Source organism: Castor canadensis, chromosome 11, assembly GCF_047511655.1.
Source record: "Castor canadensis chromosome 11, mCasCan1.hap1v2, whole genome shotgun sequence".
Lineage (NCBI taxonomy): Eukaryota > Metazoa > Chordata > Mammalia > Rodentia > Castoridae > Castor > Castor canadensis.
In genome coordinates, this window is record NC_133396.1 from 5,006,100 (window position 1) to 5,026,148 (window position 20,049).

Below are 20,049 nucleotides of genomic sequence, written 5' to 3' on the forward strand. Positions count from 1 at the left end.
ACAAAAAAAGCAGATACTATATCCATTTTATTTTAGTGTAAAGTGGGGAAAACCTTCATTCACCAATCTTTTTATATGAAGTGAAGGTTTTTCTTTTCATTTCTTTTGGGCTGAGAATTGAAGCCAGCTCTGCCTCTTAGCTACATCTCCCAACCCTAAGCCTTTTATTTATTTATTTAGTAATTTTTGTGGGCCTAGGGTTTGAACTCAGGACTTTGTGCTTACAGAGCAGGCACTCTACCGCTTGAGCTACATCTCCAGTCCATTTTGCTCTGGCTATTTTGGAAATAGGGTCTCGAGAACTATTTGCCCAGGTTGGCTTAGAACTTCATCCTCCTGATCTCAGCCTCTCAAGTAGCTAAGATTACAGGCCTGAGCCACTGGCGCCTACCTAGGTCTTTTACTTTTAGTGTGAGTCTATCTGATGAAGTCTTGAAGACACTTGTAAAATAATAGAGAGAAAACTCATTTGGATTTTCATGACTCCTCCCCTTCTTTCTCTTTAGAGCTGACCTGCTCACACCTAATTCAACAGTGAGTATTCTTAGTTGTATCTATTGTGCAATATTCAACTTAGGTTTTTTTGGTTGGGTAGGAGCAACAATTCTGTATTGTCTTACCCTATTTCATCAGATTATATAATAATTAATTAGGCTGTATAATGACAGAACAAGTTTAACCAGCACAAACAGGTTTGGTAACAACACAAGTGACTTTTGGCTGGCATTGGGGTCACTTGGTAGGAGCCACAGACACCAGTCATTGAGCTTCCTGGAGGGGATGGGGCCTTCCCCAAGCTGAACACCAGAAGGTGGACATCTGTAAAGACAGTTTTGTACCGGTTTGGTTTAGTTTTGTTTTTTGAGACATAGTAGGGTCTCACTGTGTTGCCAAGGCTGGCTTCACACTCCTGGGCTCAGTGATCTTCCCGCCTTTCTCCTGAGTTCATACAGATGCATCCCGGGGGCGCCTGGGTCTACCGACCTGTTTCTGCCACTTGTGGGGTTGGGGAGCTACCAAGAAGCAGGGACTGGGTCTGCTCCATGGCCCCACCTGTGCCCCCTGGTGGTGACTCTTAGCAGTGCCGCCAACAACCTGGGCAGAAACAAACCAGACCCACACCTGGCAGTTTTCTTTTTCCGGGCTGAATAGACTCCAAACTATTGCTTTCCATCCTCTTTTTCCATTTCTACTTCGCTAGAAAGAAACAAAACCCAACGCGTCACACGATCCCAGTGCGTCCAGCAGCCATGGAGAGGCGTGTGAGAAGTTCATAGGTTTTCCCAGCCCATTGAGGCCAAGCTAACTGGTGCAGCAAACACACCTGAGGCACCTGCTGCCCTAGTGTCATTTCCACATCCACTCACCTGCCCTGTTCTTCTGACCGCCTGTGTCACCACCTTTGTGTCCTCGCAGACCCCTACTGTGGCCATTCTGGTCAGCTCTGCCTGACACCCTGCAGGTTCTCACCTTAGCAGAACCTACCTGTCTTCCAGGTCCCCTCTGATTGCAGGTGAGGGTTTTCCCTGGGACATGATTTAGTGCCAATTTCCTGTCCTGCTTACCTGACACATCCCACAATACCTAGGGCTGTTTGTTGCACTTTTTTTTTTTTTTGGAGGTACTGGGGTACCTACTCAAGGTAGGCACTCTACCGCATGAGTCACTCCACCACCCCTTTTTGTGTTGGGTAGTTTTGAGATAAGGGTCTCTTGAAGTATTTTCCCTGGATGGCTATGAACCATGATCCTCCTGATCTCTGCCTCCTGAGTAGCTGGGATTACAGGTGTGAGCCACCAGCTCCCAGATTGTTACATGTCTTTTGATGAGTCCCCTGCTGAGTGGGACTGTCCTCTATAAACAGAACAATATGAGATCCTCAGCCTTATAGAGAGGGGAGCTGTACCCCAGGAGAATCTCCTGGATTGGGGGAAGGGCTGCAGGCACTGAGGCCCCATGTCTCATCCCTGATCAAACCGCAGACTCACCCTGACACCGCCACCAGAGAGAATGTGGTATGAGGGTTCTTGAGAAAGACTTCACAGATGTCCCTGAGGGAGGGGGGTGGTGCATGCTGTCACCTGGGGAATCCCAAGGCTAGGGTCTTCTTCAGTGTCCTTTGTCTGGAACAGATACCATGGGTCTGGGAGCAAAAGGACAGCTGCTGTTGTGGGCTCAATAATGGTCCCCAAAGATGTCCACACCTGTCCTTGGAACCTGCCAATATGTCAGTTATATCACATATGATGGTGTTAAAAGCATTGAGAAGGGTGTCCAGGTGTCTCAGGGTCACCAGGTGTCCTTAGAAGAGATGTAGAAGAGATGGGGGAGGTGGAAAGATTGGTAGAAAGAGAAAGAAGTTTGAAGATGCTGAGCTGCTGAACTTGAAGGTGGAGGACAGGGCCCCAAGCCAAGGAGTGCAGGTGGCCTCACGAAGCTGGAAAAAGCAAGGAAGCAGATTTTTTTTTTTTTTTGGCAGTTTTGGGGCTTGAACTCAGGGCCTACACCTTGAGCCACTCCAGAAGCCCACCCCAACTTTTTTGTGATGGATTTATTTTAGATAGGGTCTCACAGACTATTTGCCTGGACCGACTTGGAACTTCGATCCTCCTGCTCTCTGCCTCCTGAGTAGCTGGGATTACAGGCGTGAGTCATGGCACCTGGCTGGGAAGCAGATTCTTACCTGGAGCTTCCAGAAGGAGGCAGGCTAGCCAGTGCTTCAGTCTATGACACCTAGCTATGGAAGGGCTCTATCCAGCTGAACCTGTAACTATGTCACCTCAAAGGTGACAGCAGGGGAGTTCCCACAGGGAACACCCTGCCCCAAATAATCCTGAGATGGGGCCAGTGGGATTCCAAAGAGAGACGCCTTCAGTGCCAGAGTTATCAGAAAAGACATGTGCCACCCACGTGCATCTACATCCAGGGGTTGCAGAGTTGAAGGAATTTGCCCTGGGGCTGGGGCTGGTTTCTCTCTTTCTCTGTCTTTTTTGTTTTGTTTTGTTTTTGGTCTTGCTATATAGCCCAGATTGGCCTCAAACTCACAATTCCCCTACCTCAGCCTCCAGAGCACTGATATTGTAAGTGTGCACCTCCACACTTGGTGGGGATGGGGTTTCTATATGTTTAACAACATGTTTGATTGTTGTTTCAATCAATTATCTAAGCAAGGCCCTCACTTGGGTTGAAGACTGCAGCTCACCTTGCAGCCGGTCAGGTCACAGAGTGGTCAAAGCACCCGTTTCTCTGTCAGGACAGAGAAAGCAGGGTGGAAGCAGGGTCCCTGTTTCAAGGAAATGGAGGTGCTGTCTCTGCCACAGACACGGAGTGCCGCTGTGTGGAAGGGACGAGGTCCAGGCGTCAGCTGGGCTCCTGAGCACTGCCCACTGGAGGGCAGATGGGGCCTTTTGTGCCTTTTCAAGGCATCGCTCTGCACACGGAGCACATGCACACTTGTAATGGGGACTCTGCAGGCTGGCCACGGTCCACTGGTTAGGGACCCTTCACTGCGATGACAGATGACATCACTGAGCAGTGCCACAGCAAGCACAGGTAATGACTGAGAGCAGGAGCTGCCCCAGAGCGGGCTCGGGGCTGTCTAATCGTCCTGGGAGATTCTGCTCACCTCCATGAGGGCTCTTCATCCCCCTTTAGCCGAGTGGCTCAGGGAGGCCCAGGAAGCCTCTGGCAAAGCCCTTTTGTTCCTCTGAGTGTCCTCATTCAGTAATGAACAAGCCCTGAATTCCGATGAGAAGGGAGGGAGAAGGGACTAGACGCTATCTTCCCCAGCTGGCTAGGAGCCTGGCTTTGTGCTGTGCCTATCCTCACTCCATCTCATTTCCCTTCAAAGCAGCCCTGAAATCTGGGGGTGAGTGGCCTGTGTAGCCCAGCCTGGTCAAATTTCTCCTCCTGCCTCAGCCTTCCAAGTGCTGGCATTACCCAGGCACCAGCTGTACTTGTTTTTTCATAGGCTCAGTGTTGAGGTCATCCAGCGAACAAGAAATGGTAAGATTTCAAGCTTCCATCTCCCGTGGTGTGCTGGGCTCAAGGTCATCATTAAGGTCATCCGAGAGGCCAGACTCCAAATTGGCCACAGCTTCCTATCCCCTAACCCCCTCTGATGCATGAACTTGCTCAGGGTTTGGATGCTAGAAAAGCTGACCATTTCTAGCGAGTCCTGACTGCCCAGACTCTTCTCCTGAGGCTGCTCCTTGGGGTCGGGCTGGGAGGCTGAGGGTTTGTGCTTGCAGCTCTCCCCAGCTGAGAGCAGGGACATCGCTATTCTTCCTGTAGAAGAACCCCCGGAACTGAAGCCCTCCCTCTGCCCTCCATGGTACCTGGATTTACCCTCTTGCCGGGATGCACATACGGAAGCCCCAAAGTCCGCCCACGTCCTGGTTACAAGCCTCCGGGCCGCCAGCTGGCTCCTTACCATTAAACCTGTTTATTTAGCTGTGCCCTTTAAGAGGCCTCTGTGATTACTGTCACTCTGCAGGACAGCCGGATTCAATTTTCTGAGGATGATAAACTTCTCATTTGTTGCTGTCAAGCTATGGGTTCCTTCTGTGTCCTGGAGCAAAACTCCGTCAAAAGATGTCATCTGCTGGGCATGGTGGGGCATACCTGCCTGTAATCCCAGCTACTGGGGAGGCAGACAGAAGGATAGCTATTCCAGGCCAGGCTGGGCCAAAGCAATCAATCAATCAATCAATCAATCAATCAAAGAAACAAAAAATTAGCCAGGTGTGGTGGTTCACTGCTGTAATCCCAGCTACTCCAGAGGCAGAGGTAGTAGATTTAGGTCTGAGACTGGTCCCAAGAAAAAGCATGAGACCCTATCTGAAAAACAAACAAAAGGAAAAGGACTGAGAGAGTGGCTGAAGTGATAGAGCACTTGCCTTAGCAAGCACAAGGCCCTGAGTTCAATCCAGAGTACTGCAAAAAAAAAAAAAAAGCCAAAGATGCCATTTCCATCTCCTGGGATGTCCCTTTGGGAAGAGGTTGCCACTCCAATCCAGCCACTCCCACAAACTAGTAGGGAAATTTCCAGAAGCCCCAGCAGCTACAGCACCATCCACTAGGGCCTGGAGGGAGCAGAGCCCAGAGTAGGACTGTTGGCTACTTAAGCCTCTTCTTTATAAAATACACAGCCTCAGGTAATTTGTAACAGCAACAGGAACCAGACTAATACAGATGTCCTCAGAGCAGTGGTTTTCACCTTTGGTTGTGCATCAGAATCACCTGGGAACTTTAAAAGACACTGAACTGGATACCACCCACAGAAATTCTGATTTTATGGATCTGGGGCATGCCCTGGGAATCAGGATATCTGGGAAACCTCTGAGTGACTCAGTGCACAAGATTCGAGGTCCACTTCGTGGTCCTACAGGTGTGAACTGACCAAATTAGTCCCTGTCAAGAGAAATCCAAGACTTGCAAATGAGCAAAACTGGAGGACTGGATTTGCTTTTGTACCTGGGAGTCTTTTGCTGGTACTAGAGTTTGAACTCAGGTCCTTATGCTTGCTAGGCAAGCATTCTACCACTTGACCCACTCCACCAGCCCTGTTTGTTTTTTAACAGTACTGGAGTTTGAACTCAGGGTCTTCACCTTGAGCCACTCCACCAGCCCTTTTTTTGTGAAGGGTTATTCAAGATAGGGTCTCTAGGAACTATTTGTCCAGGCTGGCTTTGAACCACAGTCCTCCTGGTCTCCGCTAGGATTACAGGTATGAGCCACCAGTGCTCGGCTTTGGTTAGTGTTTGAATAGGGTTTCACGTTTATTCCCAGGCTGACCTGGAAGGGTCCTGTTTATGCTCCCTGAGTAGCTGGGATGACAGGCACAAGCCACCATGCCCAGTTTTATTGGTTGAGATGAAGGCTCAGGCTGGCCTGGATTCCTGTCCTTTGATCTCGCCTTCTGAGTAGCGAGTGTATCTACTACATCCCAGGTGACAGCACACTGAGTGACAGCACCTTATCAGTGCCTTGGGTGTGCTTTAGAAGGCCATTCTACCTTCCTCTGAGTTCAGATGTTTCCAGATAGTGGAATATAAGGTAAAACCAATGGATCTCAAAGTTATGTGCCCATGTCATACCTAGGCAATTTCCTGAGAGAGCCCAGCTCCTAAGTGACAGAGATTCTGCCGTGGAGGCTTATTGGGACACGGGGAAACATTTTGGGGTGATAGTCATACAGTATATGCATTTGTCAAAATTCAGTGAATAAGCAGTAAACATCTGGGTCAGTCAGATGTAAATTTGATCTCCAAAAATGCAAATTAATGCAGAAGTCTAGGTAATGATAGGCATTTGAATTATTTAGGGGAGCTGTCCTGATGAGAGCAGTTTATTTTGAAATGCATCAAAAATAAGGTCCATGAGGCTGGGCGTCGGTGGCTCAAGCCTGTGAGCCTAGCTACTCAGGAGGCAGCGATCAGGAGAATCAAAGTTCAAAGCCAACCTGGACAAATAGTTCATGAGACCCTATCTCAAAAATACCCTTCACAAAAAAAAAAGGGCTGGTGGAGTGGTTCATGGTGTAGGCCCTGCAAAAAACTAAAGATTAAAAAAAATGAGATGCACAAATGATGACTAGATCTATGATAAAACAAGAATGGTGGAATGGTAACGTAGAATCCAGCTGGAGGATGTAAGTGTTTCCTGTCAAATTTTCCCAACTTTGCTGTGTAACTGAAAATATTCACAATAAAATATTGGCGGGGGGTAAGAGTGGGAAACAGTTGAGGGCAGCATCAGTAGGGTTGATTTGGGCTATGCCAACCCCCCCACCCCCGGAGGGTCACTGTGAATGTGGTGGCTGCAGGCAATCATCACTGGGAGGACTTTTTGGTCTTGCAAAGAAAGTTCTGAAGCAATATAAATTGGCTGAATTATGTCCACTTGGAGATAAAGTGTTTTAACCTACTCTTGTGGGAGGCCGGGAAAGGAATGAGAAGCAGAGTGTGGGCCCAGACAAGTGCAGCTTCCATCCTGGCTTTGTCACTTAGGAGCTGGGCTGTCTCAGGGAGTTACCAAACCTTTCCATCTCTGCCTCAGTTTCCTCCTGGGCAGCACGGGCACAGCTACACCTGCCTCACAGGAAGGTCAAATGGGATGTCTGTAAATGTCCTGTGGATATTTGGTACAAATGTGTTCTACAAAGGCTGGTTCTTATTCCTCTTAAGCAAAGACATTTGCCCAGAAACATTTGATTTTATTTGGAGCATCATTCAGAATAACACTAGCCCTAGGGGTTCGAACCCAGAAAACATGGCATCCAGCACAATATTTCTACTTTTTTTTTGTGGTTCTGAGGTTTGAACTCAGGGCCTCACACTTGCTAGGCTGATGCTTTACCACGTGAGCCACTCCAGCAGCCCGAGTACAATATTTCTGACAAGCGATTATCCAGAGCCACTGTCTCTTAGCTGCTCGGATTGCCAGTGACCCTGAAGAGAGAATTTATTCCACCCCACACGCCACAACATGTCAGAGCTACTGTATTATCTGCTGCGTTTCTTTTCTTCCCCTGTCTTTCTTGGAGCACTGCAGCTGCAGGATGTGTGGCACGTCCATGTTTTATGACTCTTTCCTCTCTCCCGTTGATTTCTTGGCAAGTGTCTGGTTTCATTATGACATGGACAGGGGCCGGTGGAGTTGCTGGGATGCCTGGGTGTCAGTCAGCACAACGGATCCTTAGTGGTTCCCTTTGTGTGAGGTTCCGTATCGCCCAGCTGCTCTGTAGTGGGTCCGCTCCTTCCCATGCTGGTGAAAAAAACCTGCAGGGGGGAATGGTAGAATCTCGTTCTTCCATTTTCTGCACATCTATGAGGACTTCAGACACAGGACTCCTGGCTCTGAAAGCAGCTCACTGCAAGAATGGCTACTGGGTAGTTGAAATGAGGGTCTCTGGAATTTCTCTATTTCTTGGGCCTGTGCACTCGGTAATGGACAGTGACATTCTGGAAGAATGTATTGTGCTTGCAAGGCCTGACTGAGGCTTTCAGGGTCTTCAGAAACCACTTTGGTTTTATTTATGATGTAGGCTTTATGGGGTACCTGGAGATGGTGATGTGTTGGGATGGAGTCCAGTGGTGCCCAGGATGAGCCCTTGTGAGTGGAGGATGATGGGAGAATCTTTCTGTCTTCTTTTTCTTATTATTCTTTTCCTGTACCTCATAGTTTACTCAGGATAGAAGTCAGTGTAACAAAGAGATAAGATGCAGACTCTCAAGTCAGATAGCCCTGAGTTCAAATCCTGGGTCAACAAGATCCTTGCTTCCAATTCTTTGCTCCTTCCCATTGTCAGAATGATAAATTCTCAACTTTGGCATGTGACTATGCAGAATGGCAGAGTTTGTGGGTCATGGGAGGAAGTGACCATGAGCTGGCCTTCAGTGGTGTCATGTGTTTCTGCTCATCTCTCCTGTACCTCCTCCATCTGTCACCAGAAGACTATGTCCTGGGTAGCTGCTGTCCCAGAATGATGGAGATGGAACCGACCTGATCCCCGCCTGCAGCTTGTGGATAATCGCAGCTGACTCGGCAAACTGTGAGTGAGAAGAATAAACATTGGCAGGGTTAGCAAGCTTCTTCTACAAAGAGCCAGAAGTCTCTGCCACCCGCCTGTGTTTGATCAGACTTTGTTCATGGACACTGAAATTCGAATTTCACACCCGTAATTACAAAATTTATATATATATCTATTTACAATTGATTTTAGGGCCTTTCTCAACATGCAAAGTGTGTGCTGTACCACTGAGCTACACCTCCAGCCCCTTTTTGATGTTTTAACCACTTGGAACATAAAAACCTTGCGCTGGGGTTGGAGCTTTCCTTCCAACTCAAGCCAAGGGAGGCAGTGCTTTCCTCCCAACCCCACACACAGGTAGGGCTCCAAGGTGATAGTGCCTAGAGACAGAGGTGCCTGTCAGGAAGGGGCAGCCAACTGGCTTCCAGCCAGTGTCTCTTCTGCCCCTGTTCTCAGGACAGATGGGCATAGGGAGGTGTGCCCAGAGGAACCTGGCTGGGGTCTTTGGGGCACACTGAGTATGTGAGCATGGAATGGTGTCTGCTTCCTGCCTGGAGCATCAGGCTACAGGAATTTGGCTGGGGCAGTTGGTGATGGCTGGGCAGGTATAAGTGCAGACTGTGGTGCAATGTCCCAGGAGAAAGGGCAGGGGATCCAGCACCTAGAAGGCACTGTAGAGGCCTCATTGACGCCCGTGGCTACAGGTGAATGACATGATACAGAGGAAGGAGTCATGGACTGTACAGGCTGCTCGCACGTGAACGACACTGCTAGGATTTGAATGTGTGTCCTTCCAAAACTCATGTTGAAACTTAACTGCCACTGTAACAGTATAAAAAGAGAGACCTTTAAGAGATGGTTAGGCTATCCAGGCCTCACCCTTATGAAAAGATTACTGCTGTCTTTGTGGGGATAAGACAAACCTCTCCCTTCCACTTCCCACTGTGAGGGGAGCAATGACAGAGGTGACTCCATTTTGGATGAGGGAGACATTTTTAGAAGCAAACTTTTGAAGAGGCATGAGGAACAGGCTTCTTAGAGAAATAAAATAACAGGCCTCTTACCAAGATAACAGAATGCAGCTGCAAGATGTGAGTGGTGGGCCCCAAGGCCAGGACAGCTGACCAGACCTTCCCAGAATGTTCTATTTGATAAGGAGGGGGATGGGCAGGTGACTAGGTTCAGCGGGAAAATGACCAATCACAAATATAGTTTCGAGGTAGAATAGTTTGACCTAAGCTAGGCAGAGTCCTATGTCACTCCTAGACTCCAGCTATACTACAGCTTAGCTTTTTTTCCTAAGTACCTCCCGTGTATGTGGGAGTTTTGCTGTCTCTTCAATAAACCTTGCTCTTGCTTTACTCTTAACTCCTGGTCCACGTCTTCAGTCATCAACCTCATCTGGAACCTGGGATCAGGGATTCAGTGTCGCCACCATGGGATGACGCAGCAAGCAGGCTCTCGTTAGGTCCCAGGCCCCAGAACCATGAGCCAGTCTGTTGCTGCTCAGTGTAAATTATCCAGTGTCAAGTGTTCTGTTTGAACAGTAAAAGTGGACTGAGCAGACATTTTACCCAGAGAAGGTGTAAAGGGCTTGGACCACTGGCAGAACAGGGAAGGAGACCTGGACATCCCTTTTGAAAGTGTCCTCTGTCCTGGAGATGTCCAGTGTGAGTCTGAATGTCACTGTAGGAAACACAGGGACCGGGGGCGGGAGGATAGCATCACCATCTCCATGGAGACAAACTTGAGAGCAGATGCTTCCTGGGGCAGATGGGACCAGGCCAAGGCAGAGAGAGGTGCATAGCAATTCCAGTTGCTGGGCCGGTGCAGGGGGGTGGAACCCTGAAAGCTCTGAACTGAACCTGAGGTTGTGACTTAAAACCAGAATGATTTCCAATGACTGAAAATGATTAGGAAAAGCAAAAGACCTGCCTGAGACTCCAGGTGGAGAGGGAAAGTGAAACTGGGCAGAGCACAGCTAAAGGCATTGATCAAAGAAGACACAAAACCACCGAATGGTCACTTCTGCTGAGTTGGAGATAGTTTGACACACTGGTTAGACTCTTGGCTACAAGCCTCGTATTTTCCCTGTGTCCCATCCACCCAGCTCCCCTGCCATTGGGGAGATGGTACAAGCTGGTTTCATCTTTTTGTTGAAGGAAAAGAAAGAAAAGAGAAAGGGAAAGAGAGAGAGACAGAGAGAGAGGTGGGATGGATGGCTATTGCAAAGACACTTTTAGGCCCAGCTGCACTGTGTGTTTCTGGAACTGCGTTGAATTTGGCAGGTGTCACCACTGTCACCTTACTGCCCCATGATTGCTTTGGGTTGGTAAGATTTCATTTAGGATCCACGTGCATTATAAAACCATGAAAACACAGCTTTTCACCACTGTGAGAAATACCTGAGGCAATCAACTTATAAAGAGAAAAGGTTTATTTTGGCTCAGCTTTGGAGGTTTCAGTCCATGGTCTGTTGTCCCTGTCACTTTGGGCCTGTGGTGAGACAGCCCGTCATGGCTGGAGCACAGGATGGCACAGCCTTGCTCGGCTCTTGGCCAGGGCACAAAAGAGAGAGCAAGGAGGGGCCAGGGCCCCACAATCCCCTTCGAAGTCCCGTCCCAGTGACCCAAAGCCCTCCCCACAGTCCTACCACCTAAAGGTTCCACCACCTCCCAGTAATGCTACCCTGGGGACCAAGCCTGTACACACAGACCTTTGGGAGACCTTTAAGATCCAAATTCTACCACAGCCAAACAAATAAGTGCTTTCTTTCCACACCCCTGCCCTGTGTTTCACCTTGAAAATGCCCACACATCACATGACGCCCAGTTGCAACCTTGACCTTCCCTGAGGCCTCCCAACCCTCCAGGCACTTGGCTCTTCCTTTCCTAGCTTCTGTTAACACTTATTTTGGATGCAGGAGGGAGCTGTTTCAGCTTTTATACATTGTGTTGGGCTTCCTGTTTTATGATTAAGCTATAAATGCATCAAGGGCAAAGAGTTCACACCTGTGAACCCGACTGGTTGACTCTCACCAGAGAGAGCAAGACTCTCTTTATCCCATCTCCAACTTTCAGATTTGTGACCGTCCCCGTTACTAGACTCCAGGGGAAAACGACACTCTCAGTATCCACTTGTTCTATTCTTTCAGGCAAGGTCAGAAAGGCAGACCAACTCAATCAAGGTCAAGGTCAAACCACATCAGGAAAAAATAGCCCAGCAATAAGGAGAACTCAGAATGTCTTCTCTTGTGCAAACAGTGCCTTTCATCTTGCAGGAAAGTAACTTGATCTTGAAACCAAAACTTCTCCGTGGCACAGAAGACGGTGATCTGAGAGCCCAGATGGTTTTATGTTACTACAATCTCTCTTCTCTTTCCAGGCTGAGTTTTGCCAATAGCTTCCTGGGGTCTTTTCTGTCTCTGTCGGCTCCTATCCGTTCTCCACACTGGCAGACAAAGTAAAAGGTCCTCACTCTCAGCTGGGGTTTGGGATGAGTAGGAGGAAGTGGATTTCAGAGGCGTTTGTTTAGCTGGTAGCCTGCAACGTTTGTTACCATATCCTTACTAATTCATTTTTATGCCTGTGTCCAGTTTTCCCCGCTTAGAACATAGTCAAAGAATGTCTATGTTTTTCAAAAAGAGATGAGCTCTTTATTGAACACAACTCAGCTGTACCTGTATGCGAACAATGTGCTAACTTTAACAAGGTGTGAAATGAGGGTTAGTTTCCACCTGGAAGTTCAGATTGTACAGGTTTAGGCAGTGACACCTGTGACAACTTGCTGGGTGATAAATTTCCTTTTGTATTTTCTTTAACTGTCACGTTAACTTCAGGACAAGAAAATATGTCTCTTAGAAAAGAAGAGCTTTGAATATTAAGGATGTTTCTTGTGAACTAAAACATGTACGTACAGCCAGGTGCTGGTGGCTCGTGCCTGTAATCCTAGCTACTTGGGACGCTGATCGGAAGGATTGTGGTTCAAAGCCAGCCTGGGCAAAAACGTTTGGAAACCCCCCCCCCCCCAATTTCAACAGAAAAATGGAGCAAGGTGGCGTGTGCCTATCATCCAGCAACTGTGGGAAGCCTCAAATAGGAGGCTCTTGGTCCAGGCTGACCTCGAAAAAAAAGCAGAACCCCATCTCCAAAATAATCCGAGCCAAAAGGACTTGGAGGCATGACTCAAGCAGTAGAGTGTCTGCCTAGCAAGCGCAAAGCCCTGAGTTAAACCTCAGTACTGCCCATCCCGCAAATGTGGGGGGAAAAGACATTTAGGGGAAGAATGAACAGAAGTGAGTAACTATGGGATTTGGGTGAGGACCAGGTGGGAAGTGGGAAGAAGGACAATGGACCATGGGCTGAGAGCCAGCTGCCCAGTACCCAAGAGAACCTGCTCTTCCCAAGTGTTGGCCTCCTCAGGCCAGAAAGAAAAAGAGAAAGTTGAGGGAAGGTGACCTTCTTCAGAACATTGTCACCCTCTGGCTTAGCTCTCTGTAAATTACTCTCCTGTTAATGGCGCTGGTATGCCTGTGATCAGAAGACTTCCAAATTCCTTGTGTCCAGTGGGGAAGATCCATGGCAAGACATGTGGGTGCAAATGGAGTTCGTTAAGAGTTAGGGAATTGCAAGAGAGCATGGTGGGCGCGGGTGGAAGATGCAGGCAGAGACATCGTGCTTCTGCCCTCCAGGTGCTTTGAACATTTACTAATCTAGGGGAAGGGAGGAACCAGGTGATTCCCATCCAGTAATCAGTGGTGAGGGCGGTTCCCGAGCATCGTTAATCTAAGATGTAATATGTTTCTATGAGTCACGAGCTTTCCCTAATTTAGCCTGCCTCAGTCCTGCACAGTCTGCCCTCTGCACCTCTCCAGAGGTAACTGGAAGTGACCAGCTCACTTTCTGAGTCATGTGTGTGTACAACAGGAAACAGACAGTGCTTTGTTCATGTAACCGCACAAGGCTCTGTTTGCTGCCACCCAAAGGAGTCTATGACTAGAAGGGCAGAGTGACAGAGAGAGAGCTTAACAGGGAGCTGACGTGTTATAAGATGCAGCCTGTCCTTTCAAGGACTATCTGGACCCCCTTTTCCTTAAGGGAGAAGGTTTTTGTTTGTTTGTTTGTTTTTTGGTGGTATTGGAGTTTGAACTCAGGACCTTTCACTTGCTTGGCTGGTGCTAGCCACTTGATCCATGGTCCTAGCCCTTTTTGCTCTAGTTATTTTTTTTTTTTTGTAAGAGATCTAAAGTTTTGACTAGCCAAAAATTCTAAATTTTACTCCAAAAAAGTTAATTAAAATGTACTTATGTTCTCCAAATATATAAGCCTTCTAAAACATAAAACTTAGATGCTCTCCCGATTAAAACCGTTGATGATGTTAGACTTTTGCCGGCTGAGTCCGGAACACTTAGTGTCACCTCTTTAATGCTGTCAGTCAAAATGTCTGCAATGGGAATAACTAGATGTTTTGACAATTCCTAAACTACTTTTCAATGTTTTAACCATGGTTATTCTAAGTCTTGTCATTCACAGCCTGGGTCCTTCTCTGGAACATTTGCAATCAAACCCCCACAAATGACTTTAACAAGTACCTATTTTTCAATTGAATCAGACTTTTAGATACATGCTTTTGTTGGCTTTTGTATTCTCCTTGTAAAACCTGTTGTGTGTTGACATTCTGCAGCATATCATCTAAAGTCCAGACAGAACTAAAAATGGATGCCAGGTAAGCCCACTTCTTCTAAACCTCTTTTGTTGCTTATAATTTGGCCAAATGGTTCTTAATTGGCACCGATTCCCACCTGACCTGCCCAGTGCTTACCCTTTAACATGGAAAACATCAGGGACAAGCAATTCCTGCACCAAGGGACTTTTATTCACCAGAATGGTTAATTGGCAAAATCTTCAGAGGTGACTCTTCAGAGATAAACAGTTTGGAGACAAGAGGGGAAAGCTGTCATAGTCCAGATGGAATCACCTGTGCCAGACCTCACAAAAAGTTACTAAAGCCAAGAGGTTTTAAAGACGTGATATTACACGGGGCTACTGGACATCCAAGCCCTTGGGGACACCTCTAACAGAAGGCAAACTCATATTTTTGGCCAAGGCCTTCTATTTAAGTAAAGAACAATTATTTTTGTGGGCTCCAAACGTATCTTTTCAGTAGTCCATGCTCATGGGTTATTTTCCCCACGAAGTCTGTTTAGCTCGGAGTATTCTTTTACTTTGTATTCTACTTGATAAAGGTGTTTCTAGTTTTAGACTTAAATAACAAGCATTTAGACTTAAGCTGCTTTTGCTGAAGGATGAAACGCCCTCCAGATAACTCTGGAACCTCTCCCAAAACAAAAAGTGGAATAATGTTCAACCAGGCCACACCTGTGACTGGGACCGTTTACTGTGCATACCTTTGTCCCCTGCCCCCAGTTCTTTTGTCTACTTAAACCTATGGCCAAGGTCTGTACCCCAAGCTCCCTTGGTTTTCCTTCTCATGCTGATAACCAGTGGCTCACGAGTATTTAACCGAATGTCTCACTTCATCTCCCGAAGGCTGCATTCCTTTATACTGGTTGCCACTCAAAACCTTGTCCAAAGAATGCTGATTTGTGTCAATGCAACTTTTATGTCAGCCAGTCCAGGATTGTTCATGGTTCTGCTAAGAGACTTCAGGAACGTGCTGTCAATCTCCACTAATGAACAACAGACAGCTGGGAACATGGTCTCCCTGGGCTAAGTGGATGCCATGGGTCCCCTCTGCTGGGTTCCCTTATTTTTTTTCCAATGTGACCTTGTCTTCTTCACTTTCTCGCTTTGTTTTCCAGAGGCTCCAGGCTTTTGTCCAGGACACTACTCATAAACAGATCAACTCAGTTCTATTCCTCCAACAGGCCTGCTACAGTCACCTAAAGCAAGAAGACCCTGCTGATGCCCCCTCCCCTTAAGAGACCTCGATGCCCCCGTTCAGCAGGAAGGAGATAGAGGAGCATGCAGTGCCCCATTCCCTTTCATATATACATATATAATATATATTTATTCCCTTTTTATGTGTGTGTGTGTGTGTGTGTGTGTGTGTGGTAAGGATGGGTGGACAGAGGGAGGGAACTCCATAGCTGGAGCATTAGGAAGATAGTGATGGAATGACCCTTATGGACCCAGTACCCCAGATCTGACCCCCTCTACCAGCATTGTTTAAGGCATTGCCCCCTTACTAACAGAATTGAGGCCCCACCATTTCTGTTTGAAATGCAGATTAAGTTACAAAACTAAAGACATATTCCTAAATTTGCTGACTTGGAATTATACCTGTTACACCTAGAATGCTTTCTCTACTTCAAGAATCTAAAAATAGCTGAAGTCGTGGCTCAAGCAGTAGCGTGCCTGCCAAGCAAGCGTGAAGCCCTGAGTTCAAACCCCAGTGCTGCCAAGAAAAGAAGCTAACAATGTTTATCCAAGTTTTCTTCCACTGGTGCCAGCACGGTTCCATTTTTACATGGCCATCTATCATCCAATAGAATTAATTCAGATGTAGTACAACAGCTCTCAGCTTTCCTTCTTCATCTGGCATCTGGCATCTGGTCACATGAGTGAGACCCACTGTGAGCCTGGGTAGGGCTGAGCGGACCTCTGGAGACTCAGGTGACAGGAGAGGATGCAGACACGAAGGAAGGACCAGTCTCACAGAGCGATAGAGGAAGGCAGGAGAGAGAAAGAGAGAAGGGGTCAATGAAGGAAGGACTCTCTAGATAATAAAATAATTCTTGCCAGAGGCTTCATTTCTCAGCTGTCTTGGGAATGTCTGTGAATGTCAGTGCTCACATACAGTTTCAGGGTCCCTTGATCCTGCAGTGCTGGTGCCCAGTGACAGTGACAGCCGGTGTGTGATGACAAACACCCATCTGTTCTGAACAGGTCCCTGTCATGCATCACACATCACTCATGGTTGCAGGGAGCAGAGGGTCAAGCCCCCTGCCAATGGCATGTGCTGCTTCTCTCCTGCCAGCTGCACCGGCCTCTGCAGGCAGGACACAGTGGATCCAGGGATCCAAAGAATAACTGAGACCTGACAGGCTCACTAGATGCCATTCCACCTGGAACAGGTTTTCTCTGCATGGGCACCCACAAAGAAAGTATGGTACCAGGGTGTATCAGGGGACCCTCTCAACAGTGGCTGCTTCGAGCCCTCCTGGAGACATGTCTGCCCTTGTCATATTGTCAGAGCCTGTATTCAGGCTCTCACCTTGGCTTCCTAGAGTAATGATTGTTGTATGATACAGGGTGGAATAAAATACAGGTGGACAATGTGGAGGGGAAAGGGAGTGTCATGTGACACCAGCCCCAGAGAGTGTCTGTGTTTCCTTAGCTTGGATAGTGGCCAGGCAGGATGCACTTCTATTCACTGGTATATATTAGTCTGGTTTTGTTACTGTAACAAAATACTCAAGGCAGGCTAATTTCATCAAGAGGCCTATTTAGCTCATAGTTCTGGAGATTCGAGGGCATGGTGTCACCATCCTCACTTCTGGTGAGGACCTTGTGCACAGAGGATGGCAGGAGGGAGAGCTCACATTGCCAAACAGGAAGTCAGAGACACACTGGGCTCCCATAATCCACTCCAAGGCCACACCCTCAATGGCCCCAGGACCTCCCACTAGGCCCCACCTGTGAAGGATCCACTCTACCTCTTAAAGCTTCCCGCACACGGACCTTGGGGGACAAACACCCAAGTAATAGCTATCACCAAATGGAATCAGTGTGAACTTTTTGTTAAGTGTCCACCCCTACAGAGTATGGGTTCCATGAGGGCAGGGAAGGATTTTAAAAATAATATGATCTCAAAGAGAAAAAAAAAACAAACCATCATGAGGGCAGACCCAGCAGAAAGTGACACCAAAATATTTTTGAATGAATGAGCAGAGGATGAACAAATGATGACAACAAATCCTTCTAAAGACATCACAAGACAAGCCCAGTGGCTCAGGCCTAAAATCCGGCTACTTGGAGGTGGAGATCAGAGAATGATCACAGTCCAAGTCCAGGCCTTTGCAAGGAAAAAAAAAAAAAAGAAGGTAGCAAGACCCCTATCTCAACAGATGGGGTGCTGGGAACGCTTGTGCACACCTGTCATCCCAGTTACTTGGGAGGCATAGGAAGGAGGACCACAGTTTGAGATGGGCCCCAGGTGAAAATGCAAGACCTTATCTGAAAGATAACTAAAAGCAAAAAAAAGAACCGGAGGAGGTATAGCTCAAGAAATACAGCACCTGCTTAGCAAGTGTGAAGCCCTGGCTTCAAACCCCAGTACTCCCCTTCCCCCCAAAAGATATCACAAAGCCATTGTTGCCCAACATGGTTTATGTGACTGCACAGACACCAAAGGTTGACACTCCCCCTTAGGTCATAGCTCTACTTGGGACGTCTTCTTTATCTGCCTAAGCAGCTTGGGTGACCTCTGAGGTCCCAGGAGCTCAGACCATCCATGAGGCTAACTGCCACTGTCACCATCTCCTTTATTCAGTTTTGGGGGGGGCAGCTATGCAAAAGGAGAGGGAAGGCTTAGCCTCCCCCCAGCCCCCGCCATGTTCCATGGTGAAAGGGGAAGGGAAAAGGGCATTTTAAGCAGAGAGATATGGCTGGCTTGGCAGATAACATTGGTCACAGTTGAACGAAAATACAAACGCAGCCTTAGCATCGAGACAGCAGCAATGCTGAGACACAGTGAGGCACAGATGCAGAAGCTTGGGGACAAAGGGCTCTTGGCACCCCCAGCTGTACCCACCCTTCCAGCATCCCCGCTTCCAGGAGATGAGAGTGGGGACAGACAGGTCCTTGTATCTCCACCTGCCAAGCCGTGCTGGTCTCCCCCTCACCAGGTTTGCATGACGGCTGTGACAGTTTGCACTCTGATCACTGGCATGGATTATGGGATTCCAACCCCGTGGCTATTGGAGGGATGTTCCTCTCCTGGGCGTCCCTCAGGACCAGGGGAGGGAGGAAAGATGAGGAATGAGTCAAATGAAAGGGCTCTTTGCTTCCAAAGATTGGAACCATATTTGATGAAAATAGCGTGCCTTGGGTTGTGATAAGATGGCAGAGGAAACTGCTCTAGATGTGTTTTAAGGCTGCGTCTTCCACTTACCTTTTTGTGCCCCTGTCAACTGCAGACAGTGTTTGCTGCTGATTGAGGAAACCCAGACTACAGAACAAAAGCTGTCTTCAAAACACGGTCCCCGAGAACACTGGCCCGTTTTTCAAAGTGTTTAATCCCATGGTGTCAACACATCCGGCCGCCAGTCAGCGCTGCGTCGCGCCTGCTGGTCCATTGCCCGGCCTTCCGTGAAGCCCTGGCGGCACGTTTTCCAAGTCACTTGGCTTCTCGGATGCTGCATGTTTTGTTTGACGGGGACAGTCTTGCAGATCAGTGTTTCCCCAGAGCCTCATGCCATGGCACCAGGAGGACACATGGCCATCCGCCTGTGTGCACCTTCCTGGTGGCTTTCAGCACAGAAAACGAGTTACTTGCTGGTATGAATTGACTTTTGTCTTCCTTCCTCAACATGCATAGGTTAAAATCCTAACCCCCTGGGGCCTTTATCGAGGTAATCGAGTTAAAATGAGGACATTAAGGTGTATCCTAATCCCATAAATGGTGCCCTTATAAAAACGGGGAAGTTTGGACACTGAGACACTCCTAGAGCGACAATGATCATGAAGAGACACAGTGAGAAGATGGCGTCTTCAAGCCAAGCAGTGACCCCATGGCCCTCAGAAGGGACCACCCTGCCCATACCTTGACCTTGACCTTCTAGCCTCTAGAGCTGTGAGAATAGAGTTCTGCTGCTTAAGTGCCCCTCTCCTACCCCTTCCTCCACCTTCCACCCCTGCCACCCTTTTCGGTACAGCTATGGGAAAGCCTGAGTGGCTGGAGCGTGCTGAAGGCTGCCTCAGTTTCCCCAGCGTGGCTGAGTGTGGATGAGGTTTAAGAGACGAGGCTGAGACAGTGCTAGCTTTGCTCAGCCTCGTTTCCCATGGCTGTCCAAGCACTGACCACTCACCTGACTCACACCTGGGCGGATGCACTCGCCCCAGCCAGGTAAGTCCGGGCAGCCCTCTCGCTGGCATTGCTCACTGAGTGCCAGGTCCTGCAGCCTGTGTGTCCTGCTCTGGCCATCCTAGAGCGCTGGACATCCCTGACTGTCTGCTTAGGGAAAATTACAATTTAGGGAAAAATTTTCTTCTTTCTCCTTTTTTTTAAAGTACAGTCTTGGGAATTGAACCTACAGCCTCATGCACGCCAAGGCAAGCACTCTACCACTGAGCTGCATCCCCAGTCTGAAAAATTTTTAACAGACTATAAAAGGCTGACTACAAAAGCCTGGCTTTCTAGAATATTCTTCTGCACATAGAACAGTTGTCTGGACAGTGGTCTCTTAGAGACTCACGAGAACTTTCCATTCAACTGAAGGGCTCAGGGTCCCTTGTGCTGACCTTGGAACTGCAGCTGGTGACCAATGCCTGCAC

The 20,049-nt window shown here is 48.1% G+C and overlaps 1 long non-coding RNA gene across 1 annotated transcript; it reads left to right on the plus strand.

Annotated features, from left to right (window-relative positions):
• The first annotated feature begins 3,411 nt into the window (after window positions 1-3,411).
• LOC141414031 (uncharacterized) lies at window positions 3,412-15,520 on the plus strand. The gene is made up of 4 exons (XR_012439135.1): window positions 3,412-3,552; window positions 8,454-8,554; window positions 14,216-14,257; window positions 15,354-15,520. It is a non-coding gene; the product is annotated as an uncharacterized lncRNA (long non-coding RNA).
• The last annotated feature ends 4,529 nt before the right edge of the window (window positions 15,521-20,049 follow it).